Genomic DNA, 11,186 nt, shown 5'->3' with positions numbered 1-11,186 from the left:
TCTGCCAGCCAGACAGGCAAGTGGGTGCTGCTCTTCTCTGACCTGTTTTTTTTTCTGTTGATGTTAAGTGGAAAGTCTATGAGACTAGACAGTGGAGTGAGGAGAGGAGATTCCCCTGGGGAATAGTGAGAGGGGAGTAAAAAGGTGAAAATTGAAGAGCATGGGAGGTGCACAAAAAAGAAAGCAGAACAAAGGGGAGGGAGACGTGGTGCAAAGAAGAGGAAGGGAGTTAGGTGTTGTGACGATAATTCATGTGTAGATAATTCATGTGTAGATAATTCATCTGCCAGTCAGTTTCTACTTGAATTGGCTGAAATCCATTTGGAATCCTTCATTATCCGTTTTCAATAAGCAAGAAAAAGAGCAGCAACTATACATTGTGGTGAAAAACTGGAGGAAATCAATTTGCTTTTAAATCATCTTAACCGACAGAAGCCCACCATGGTTTGAGACTTGGATGATTTAGAAATTTGTTAAGAATACTGAGAGTAGATATTGATCAGGATGCCTCCAAATCTCTGCCCTGTGGGGGGTTTTGGGGATTTTACAACTTGGAAGAGACCTTGGGACAGACCCAGAACACGTTGGAGGGTTTTTATATCCTTCCTGGAACCCTTTTGGACCACATGCCAGATTTAATCACACACATGACAATCACAATATCTTTATGAACAGCACAGACCAGTAATACTGTGTCTGCTTATTGTTCCATATATATGGATCATCCATATGTCCTTAATATGACACATGCAAGTACACATGTGTTTCTGTTTTTATATACAATCTATGGTTTGCACAAGCCGCCACGCATGACTACTCACAGAGCTCTATGCATGCACTTTCATATACAATTTCTCTTTGTTAAATGGTATGGTCAGAGGATCATGAGCTATGCCCCCTGGCTGCTGTTAGCACTGCATGTATATGTAATTGTCCTGTTTGTGAGGGATGAAGTGTCAGAAAGCTCCTATCCTTTAGATACGTGGAGCTGCAGCTGTGACAGAGACTAATGGACAGACACTGCCATGGGGACTGATGCGGCTGCTGTCCACTAACTCATATACACAAATACATCATACACACACCTACACAAAATACAAATGAGAGCATGCTATACTAAAGTACACACACCCAAGCACACAGTTTGTTTACAAAGATATGACAGTCCCATATAGACATATAAACACCCTCAGGGTGCCTGCTCATATCAGACACGTTCTGACAACCGAGATACAGTTTACACATGCACATGAGCAAAAATTTACAGCACTCACTGCATAACATACAGTATACTGGATTCTGTGCTTGAAAGAGTATTACAGCCTATACATACAAGCCCTGAGCATTTAGCTTAGCCTTATCCTGGACCTTGATTATAATCACATATGCTTGTTACTGAGGATTTCTGTCTTTTGTAAAAAAAACAACAACAAAAAAGCAAAAAAAATACCTTTCTGAGTGGAGCAGGGCACACGCCTGATTTTCCGGCACAAGCCAGAGGCCGAAGACAGTATTACTTTTTCACACTCATGTGGCCACACTTAGATGGTGGCACCCTGTTTACCATCATCCTGTTTTAATTTATGGGCCTATCCATCAAAAGGCATTAAGCAGCGGTAATGGTAGATGATAAAAAACCAAACATAAGCCAGCCAGCCATCTCACAAAAATCTTTAAACACCTCCCCACTGATAATGTAAACATGACCCGTCTTATTCTAAGATATCTAAAGGTATATTGTATAGCCATCTCTTTGAGCTTAATCTAATCAGGGACTACTATACTTTACAATACTTTATCCAAATTTTTCAGGGATAATATATACTAATTAATTAATATCAATATGATGCACTGTTAAATGTTTCAGACACATCCAGCAGGCAAATTTTCATCTGTAGTCCCTGGGCAGGTTAATGTTACACATTAAATAAAACATACAAGACATACAAAAAGTCTGCATCTAATCTCATCGTTTACAACATAACATTATTTTTCTTGCAGTTGTAAGCAACAGTACTGTATGTTGCTCTTTAAAATGCTCCGCCTTCAGATTGTAGTGAAAAAAAAAAAGGTAAAGGTTTTTGCAATGAAGAATTGAATAAGAAATTAGTAGAATTAAGTGGGAACAGGGCTATCAATGGGGCGTAGGGGAATCACTGTTGTTTCTGTCTGTGCATGTGTGTGTGTGTTTTGTAAGTGTCAGCACCTTGTTGGCAATTAAGACAACATGACTGAAAGTAAAGATGTTGTCTCCGTGGACAAAAAACTGCAAGCATGGAGAGGTTGTTGTTATAAAAGGTCTATGAAAGAGCAATAAAGCCATTGTTAGTGAGGCACAGACACCTAACTGCCAAAAAACTGATAATTTTGGTTTGCAGAGACACAGAGAGGAAATGTAAAATGAAAAAATTATTCAAATTAGATGTTGTCCCTGAAGCAAAAAGCTGACATGTTAAGTTATTTATACTAGACCGTGAACATATTTACAGGACACATGCTGGGATGCCGCGAAAATGCATTGCAAGAGTTGGCAAGAGATGAACCAAAGACAGTAGGGGCTTTTTTTGGTAAAGAGTTCATTTTAAGGTAATATATCTTACTCTTGGCACATATTTTGCTTGCTGACAGGCCCTGGAAATGATGCAATAAGCCAAGTGATGTTTCTTCTCCAAGATCTCCCTGGCTCTCTGACTCTCTCTCTAGCGTCACCAAACACCGTCAACAAGGTGCCAGAGGCATTAAGGTCCAAATTAAAACTTATTTTGACTTCATCTTGTTTTAGAACTACCACTACAGCCTGCTAGTTGGAGATGCACACACACACCCACACAGAGTCAATTTTGTTACATCAGACTAAGGCTGCAGTCGAAAAGTAAAAAAAAAAACCTTTCCTCAACACTTTTCCTTGACCACGATGGAAAACGTCATGAAGTCAAGGAAACATGTGAAGGAGAATTCATAAGGATTTAGGAAAAGATGACTGTGGGTCTAAGAGAATTCGACTGCTCTTTTCCATGCAACATAATTGTGCAAAGGCAGATGTTACTGACGTGACCTGCTGTCATGAAACTACAATGTTCTGAAGATGGATTACAAAAAGCGCATCTGTGACACTCCGCCCCATGTTGTTTTACTGCAGGCCATCTAAAGGTGGACAACATGGTGGAATATATTAGGCTACTTCATAATCAAGATGGCAAAAAGGCCTATAGGGTACCAGTCACCAAATAATGGAAAGGGTTGTCACATTGAGAATGCTTGCTCACATTCACCCTCCTGCCCACCCATATTTATCAACATGAATCCCAATTATTGTATATGAACACAGTGTTTCCCACAGAATGACAGCGTAACTGTGGCGAGAGAGAGAGAGAGAGAGAGGGAGAGGGAGAGAGCGACCGAGCGAGAGGAGGTGCTGAGCGAACATATGCTGCACGCAGCTCTGTAATCAAATACGATTTTACCTATAGCCGTGAAAAAAAACGATAATCAGAAATCAATAAGTGGCGATCAGCTTTGATAATGTGTGGGAGACACTGAAATAATGCATTACATTTACTGTAGAGGTCATCCAGCTTCATTTTTGCCTTTATTAAGCCATGGTGTCAGCATCTGAGACTGAAGTAAAATTAATTAATGATATTGCTGAAGGCTGGAAATACATAACGTGAGCCTACACGCTGCAACATTATCCTCACTTTGATCATTTTACAAAACTATTAACACAGCTGGCATGGGTCTCAGTTATGGCTGACAGTACAGGACATATGCACATTAGCAAGTTAAGGCATAAGAGAGAAAAGGCTTAGTAGCCAATGGTAACTTGATCAACATCCTTTATCCATCATGGTCGATGATTTTTTTTTTTTTATTGTAGAAAATTCAAATACAACACTTTAGGCCTATAGCTTATTTCAACAATCCGAAACATAGATTACAGCAAAGCCAAAAGAAAACAAACGAAGAAAAAAAAAAGAGAAGGAAATTGTGAGTGTTTTATTCAAGTATAATGTGCGTCTGTATTGCAAGAATTTTGTTAAATGTGGTCAATGGATTTTATCTTTTGAGTTTGAGAACGTGCGTGGCTTTAAATGTTGCCGCCACAAGGAATTGTGGGACGGCATTATCTCCTTTCCTTTTGTAAAGGATGGTCCAGTGTACCCTATGCTAAAGGAGATATGAAAGGAAGCATTGAAGCACCTATCCTTAGCTTTTATAGAATTCAACCAGCTCTTATCATGAATGCCGCTGAAATACTTCCAGTTCACGTCACTCAGTTAGATACACAAGATGCCGCCGCTGATGATGCCAGCCTCTGGATTACGGTCCATAGTGCTTTTTGTGTTTTTGTTTATAAACTCTGTCTTCTACCGTCCCTCTCTGGTAACATTTACTTAAATATTGGACTTTCAACTGCTCACACTATTCCACCACTCTTTATCGAACCCGGTAGCACCAGGAGCAGCCGCTCTGTATGGATAGGCCGAAGGGCAAAACATGCTCGCACACTCGTTAAACTGAGACAGTGGGGTTTTCGCACAGCGCTTCCTACTATCCACCTGGAAAATGTCCGCTCTCTGGCCAACAAAATGGATGAACTGCTTCTCCTCAACAGAACAAAGTTGGACTTCTGCAGATCGGCCGCCCACTGTTTTACTGAATCCTGGCTCTCCCCGCACATCCCGTACAGTGCACTTACGGGATTTAATCTCATCTGTGTGGATTGCGAAAGGGAGCTCATGGGAAAAACTCTGTTTCTACATAAACGAAGGTTGGTGCACAGATGTCACAGTGTTGAAGAAATCATGCAGCCCTCACTTAGAGACATTATTCGTAAACGGTAAAGCTTTTTATTCACCTCAGAGTTTTCCGTGTTTGTTCTGGTCACTGTTTACATTCCACCTCAGGCCTGTGTTAGTGAGGCGTTATTACACCTGGCTAACCGTAAGATAGCCATGAGATAACTAATGTGGGGAAAAAACATCCCTGCTCATTGTTCTTGGGGACTTTAACAAAGCAAACCTCAGTCATGAACTTCCAAAGTACAGACAGCATATTACCTGGACGAACTGACACTGTGACTTCTTACATCAGCTTTTGTGAGGACATGTGTGTGCCGACCAAAACCAAAAACCCTGGTTCACAGCAAAACACAGGCAGCTTTGTCAGGCCCAAGCGTAGGCCTTCAGAAGTGGGGACAGAGTCCTGTACAACCAGGCCAGGAACACAGTGACTAAAGAGATCAAAGCTGCAAAGAGGAGCTACGTCAGAAAGCTAGAAAATAGCTTCACAGCCAGCAACCCTGCGTCAGTGTGGAGAGGCCTGCAGACACTCACAAACTACAGGAGACCATCCCCCAATTCTGCTGGTACTCAACAACTGGCTGATGAGCTGAATGGCTTTTACTGTAGGTTTGAAAAGCCCACAGTCACACCTCTCACACCTCTTCCGCACTTCAGCACCAACTTCAAACAGTCACCTTCCCCCTCTGTCACCGCCCTCTCTGACCCCTCACCTGCACTCATGATCTGTGAAGAGGATGTGTGCCAGCTATTCCAGAGGCAGAAAATCAGGAAGGCTACTGGCCCAGACGGTGTGTCTCCATCCTACCTGAAAATCTGTGCAGACCAGCTGGCCCCCATCTTCACACAGATCTTCAACAGATCACTGGAGCTGTGTGAAGTTCCCTCCTGCTTCAAACGCTCCACAATCATCCCGGTCCCCAAAATACCCTCCATCTCTGGATTAAATGACTACAGGCCTGTTGCCCTGACATCTGTAGTCATGAAGTCTTTTGAAAGACTGGTGTTGGCCCACCTGAAGAACATCACAGGCCCCTTACTGGATCCCCTGCAGTTTGCCTCCAGGGCTAGCAGGTCTGTGGATGATGCAGTCAACCTGGGACCGCATTACATCCTGCAACACCTCAGCACTCCAGGGACACATGCAAGGATCCTGTTCGTGGACTTCAGCTTGGCGTTCAATGCCATTATCATGGACATCTTCCACACCAAACTGTGCCAGCCTCCACCTGTCAGTGGATCACAAACGTCTACTATTAATAAACGTCGACTATTAGCACTGGGGCCCCCCAGGGGTGTGTGCTCTCCCCACTGTTATTATCCCTCACCAACAACTGCACCTCAAGAGACCCATTTGTCAAACTCCTGAAGTTCGCTGATGACACAACAGTCATCGGCCTCATCCGGGATGGTGATGAGTTGGCCTACAGACTGGAGGATGATCAGCTGGCTCTCTGGTGCGATCAGAACAACCTGGCGCTTAACACGCTCAAAACTGTGGAGATGACTGTGGACTTCAGGAGGAGCCCCCGCACTCTGTCCCCATAACCATACTCAACAGCCGTGTGTCTGCTGTGGAAACCTTCAGGTTTCTGGGTTCCACCATATCCCAGGACCTAAAGTGGGAGCCCAACATTGACACCATCATCAAGAAGGGCCAGCAGAAGATGTACGTCCTGCGCCAGCTCAGGAAGCTCAACCTGTCTATGGAGCTGCTGATGCACTTTTACACAGGCATCATTCAGTCTGTCCTCTGCACGTCCATCACTCTCTGGTTTGGATCTGCCACCAAAAAGGACAGGAGCAGACTGCAATGGGCAGTCAGGACTGCAGAAAAGATCATCGGTGCAAACCTGCCCTCCATTCAGCAAACCTGCCCTCCATTCAGAACTACATTTCCAGAGTCAGGAAACGGGCAGGAAACATCACTGCAGATCCATCTCACCCTGGACACAACCTGTTCCTACTTCTCCCCTCTGGTAGACGCTACAGAGCAATGTACGCCAAAACCAACAGACTCAGGAACAGTTTCTTCCCACAAGCCATCACTCTCACAGTGTCATGACAATTCCTGTGCACCCACCTACCTCAAGTTCAAAACACTTGCACAAAATACTTACTTATTTATTCCAGCATCCTTGCACTATGCTCCATCGCACTGTATACATGTGTACATATATTCATGCCATGTGATATGTACATAATTAATGATAATCATAACTTTACACCTGCATCCTTTGCACTCTGCTCACTGCAATATTTGTCAATATGTCTATATTGTTTTTGTTTCTCTTTATAGTGTGTATTTGTGTTGTCTATACTGTAGTCTGTGTCTGATTTTATTATTTTATTATTGTATTATTATTGTATGTGTAAGTTAGGAACCTTCCTAAGCAAAAAATACTTTTCGACCGCAGCCGGTGCTTTCAGAGCAAAAGCGAAGCAAGCATTCGGGCAGTGAATTTACAAAGTCAATGCAAAGACGCGTAGAGCCGCGATTTACTGTCGGGCGCCGCGAAGGGGGCAAGGCAACGCGAAGGAATTCGCATTAAACAAAGAAGTCGCATGACGCTGAGTCACGGTAGTATCAGTGTTGAGATTATCCGTACGTCGCTGAGGCTTCAGAGTGTTGTGTGGAGAGGGCCATGCAGAGCGGGGGATTGAAAATCTGCTGGAGAGCTGCTAGGAGGAGCAGGGAGCAGCGCTGCAACCATTGGACAAATAAACACCCGTAGTCGGTGGGATTCTGCTCTGACAACTACGCTGATTACTTGCAGGAAGAGCTCGGAGTTAACTGCTTTTATTAAATAATTTCAACACTGATAAAATAATCAACTCACGCGAATTCCTTCGTGTTGCCTTCGCTTCGCCTTTGCGGCGCCAGCACTGCCCCCTTCGCGTCGCTTTGCGCCGCCCGATAGGAAATCGCGGCTCTACGCGTCTTTGCATTGACTTTGTATGTAAACTCACCGCCCTGAACGCTTGCTTCACTTTTGGTCTGAAAGCACCATAACAAGCCAAACTGCACCCGGAGTTTGTGCTGGAAATTTTCATCATATTTCTGTGATGTATGGAGTTGCGGCAATCCCGTCGCAACAGAGGTATTCAGATCGTTTACTTAAGTAGAAGTAGCAATGCCACACTATAAAATATTCCGTTGCAAGTAAAAGTCCTGCATTCATAATTTTACTTAAGTAGAAGCGCAAAGGTATTAGCAAAATGCAGCAGAAGTGTTATATTTTATAATTGGATTTTATTACTGATGAATCCATGTAAGCAACCTTGTATCTGGTAGATGTGCATAACTGAACTATTTTATATCCTACCGGGCAGGTTAATCTAACAATGCTGCATATTTTAATAACTGATCATAGGTTTTAAAGGCCTATGCAAATTCTGAATCAGAGAAGCTGCCTTGTCACTATAATGAAGTAAATAGTTTCATATAGCAGTTTTTGCTTTTAAGTCTATTTGTACTTCTGTCATCCACATAAACCAACATTACAAAGATGTACCGTATTTTACATTGCGTTTGTGCATTCTGTCATGTTTAATTCCACTGTCACATAATGCCTACTTGCAAGGCTGTGATCAACATAAGTGGTAAGTCACAGAGAGATTAAAATTAATTTAATCAGCAATTTCATTCATTCATTTCAATTCATACCAGAACATCACATATAAAGCTTGCTATCATCAAATACATGCTTGGAATGAAGGAAAACTTTATGTGTTTAATGATTAATTAATGCTCTTTTATTGTAACAATGTGATATTTACGCCCGAAGGACAGGTGAGGAAACCAGACGAGAACCAAGTTGGGGATTTCTTCCCATTGTGGCGCTATAAAAAGTTTAATTCCTCTAATGAAACACAGGCAGCTGCTGTTACAGCTTTGTGGACTGTAATTGTTTGTCATTCTGCTTCTTTGTTGGACCTGTTTGATTATAAGTTGCCGTTGTTCCATATTGTTTTATTTTGTGAAGTTGTATTATGCGAGTAAAGATTTTATAGTGCCTGCAATCATTTTGTCAAAATGATTTTAAAATTCATGAAAATGATAAAACAATTTGGTTAGCACGACCCGGCAGCCACTACAGCAGAGTGTTGATGGTACATGACAAGTGCCTGGGGATGGCGCTCATCTACTATATAACAGGTGTGAGGGAATTGTCTTTAAGAATAATGTCACTCCCAGGTCCTTTTAGGATCGTTTTCTGGGCTAAAGTAAGCCAAAGGTGACAGTCTGTGACTCTCCAAAACAATAAGTCAACCTCTGTCTCTCCTCTCTGCCTGTTTGGTTGATTGACTGATGCAGCTGCCTTGATAAGGGTGAACTCTGTGGTCCATCTAACCCAAGGTCAAGCCTGTCTTTATTTTGTTTACAGATGGACTGACTGGCTCTCTTTAGAAAGTGTTGCATGTGACTTGAATGGCACACACAAAGTGATTTAGGTTAGCTTTGTTTTGAACCAGTATCCAACAGGATTTCCCATCTAGGAAGGTTAAATACTTCCCACCCAAGATGCATCTTTCAGATTAGGTTTTTGCATTTCACTGTGTTCTCACTCGGCACCGCTGATGCTTTTGTCTCCTCTGCCACGCTTCAATGCTATATGAGACATCCTGAGTTTCCTGAAACATTCTTCCTCAATAAGAGTTGACTCGCTCACAAGAATTTCCATCACAATGGGTCCCAAAAAAAACTCTAGTTTTATGGAAGTGAATAAAGAACCCTTCAACTGTCTCTCAAAATACAAAGACTATGTCACTTTGTCTAATGTGTGTTGGTGGTGATTTTGAACATGTTTGTTTCATCAAGATATATACAGTTCAGTAATTTAATAGCGTGGTTCCCCACCTTGGCCAGCTGGGATTGGCTCCAGCCAACACACAGGTTGTCAATGGCTGGATGGCTGGATGGTTCCCCAACTTTCTCAGGTGGCCCTGAGAGCTCAGCACACTACAACTTAAGAAAACACATCCAAATAGACAAAACACAAGCATATTAAAAGGACATCTTCACCGATATGACTACACATGTGCAGCATTCATAAAAAATGCTGCAAATAGAGAAAGCAGGGCCAAAACCAAAAATGCTGCAAGTAGCACAGACACAGAGAAACGGTTTCCAGGGGACAATAAAAAGTGATAGATGGCTGGGTCAAACACAGGACATTCACAAATAACATGCCTGTACGTTAACTTATGATATTTAACATGCTTATTTTAATACAAGCCATGATCCTCTCCTAAACCTAACCATGTAGATGTGGTGTCTAAACCTAACCAAACTGTGACCGTTTCAAAATTTTAACCACATGTTTATTAGTCTTACCATGACAACAAGGTCACCTGTGGCATGTTCAATCTGAAAATGGCACTGGGTTGAAAGACCACTGCATTTAAAAGGCAGTGTAGTGTGCTGGAGTACACAACAGAGTGTTCAAGGCACATCTGTTTCTGCTATGTTTTGTTGGGGATGAACGTGCCCCTACAGTGTCATAGTTTGAAGAGTAGGGCTACTGACACACTTGATGAGTTGGGAGTGAGAATATGTTGCAGCAACACACGCACATACCAGCAGAAAAACAAGCAAACTTGCGACAACGTCTAACAGCAGGGCCATGAGTAGTACCCCACTGTGCCCCCTCAAAAGTTATTTCTCACTGTTTGTCGTCATGCCTCTTTGCCACTCATCGATACAAGCACCAGCACATCGTACATAATGAGCCCGAAGCTCCGTCTGGAGCAGTGATGTGACCACACAAGGGTTTTGTAATATATGCTGTTGTTGGCAAAGGAGGGATGGGCAGTTCTTTAATTTCTGGTGGTTGTTTCTCAGCCGTTGTGTTTGGAAAACTTCTGAAGCCAATCTGAAGATATTGAGTTTGACTGAGTGAGAACATGTGCGAGGAGGGGGGGGGATGAACAGCGTGTGCATGGGCAGTGACTGACATTGTGTTAGAGACTGCTGATTAGTTGTTTTGTTCAGGGAGCAAAGGTGGATTCTTGCAAATGGCATTAGGAGCAGTAGGATGAGCAAGAGGAACCTGATTTTTTATTTCTTTTTTTGTCTCAGGATACAGCGACAGTTCTAGCAAATATGACAAAAAAGTAATTTTTTACAGAATTCCCCACTGCCGCATTAAAGGGGTTACATGTAGTTTAAAAAAAGAAAGTTTAATTTATCACTTTTTTATTGCCTGTGTGTGAAGAAATCGTAATCTCACAAAAACAAGATCCACCTACCGTTACTTCTGACAGCTAGTATGCCCAATCCTATGAGAAAATTCTGGTTCAGATTTGACCGACATAATATATGATAATGCAACATAACAGCGCAGGACAACAACACAGTGAAAGACCCATTCACTACAGGAA

This window comes from Micropterus salmoides, unplaced genomic scaffold (genome assembly GCF_014851395.1).
Source record: "Micropterus salmoides isolate LMB-PRFRI ecotype aquatic unplaced genomic scaffold, ASM1485139v1 Ms_hic_scaffold_7, whole genome shotgun sequence".
Classification (NCBI taxonomy): domain Eukaryota; kingdom Metazoa; phylum Chordata; class Actinopteri; order Centrarchiformes; family Centrarchidae; genus Micropterus; species Micropterus salmoides.
This window is presented reverse-complemented; position numbering follows the sequence as displayed.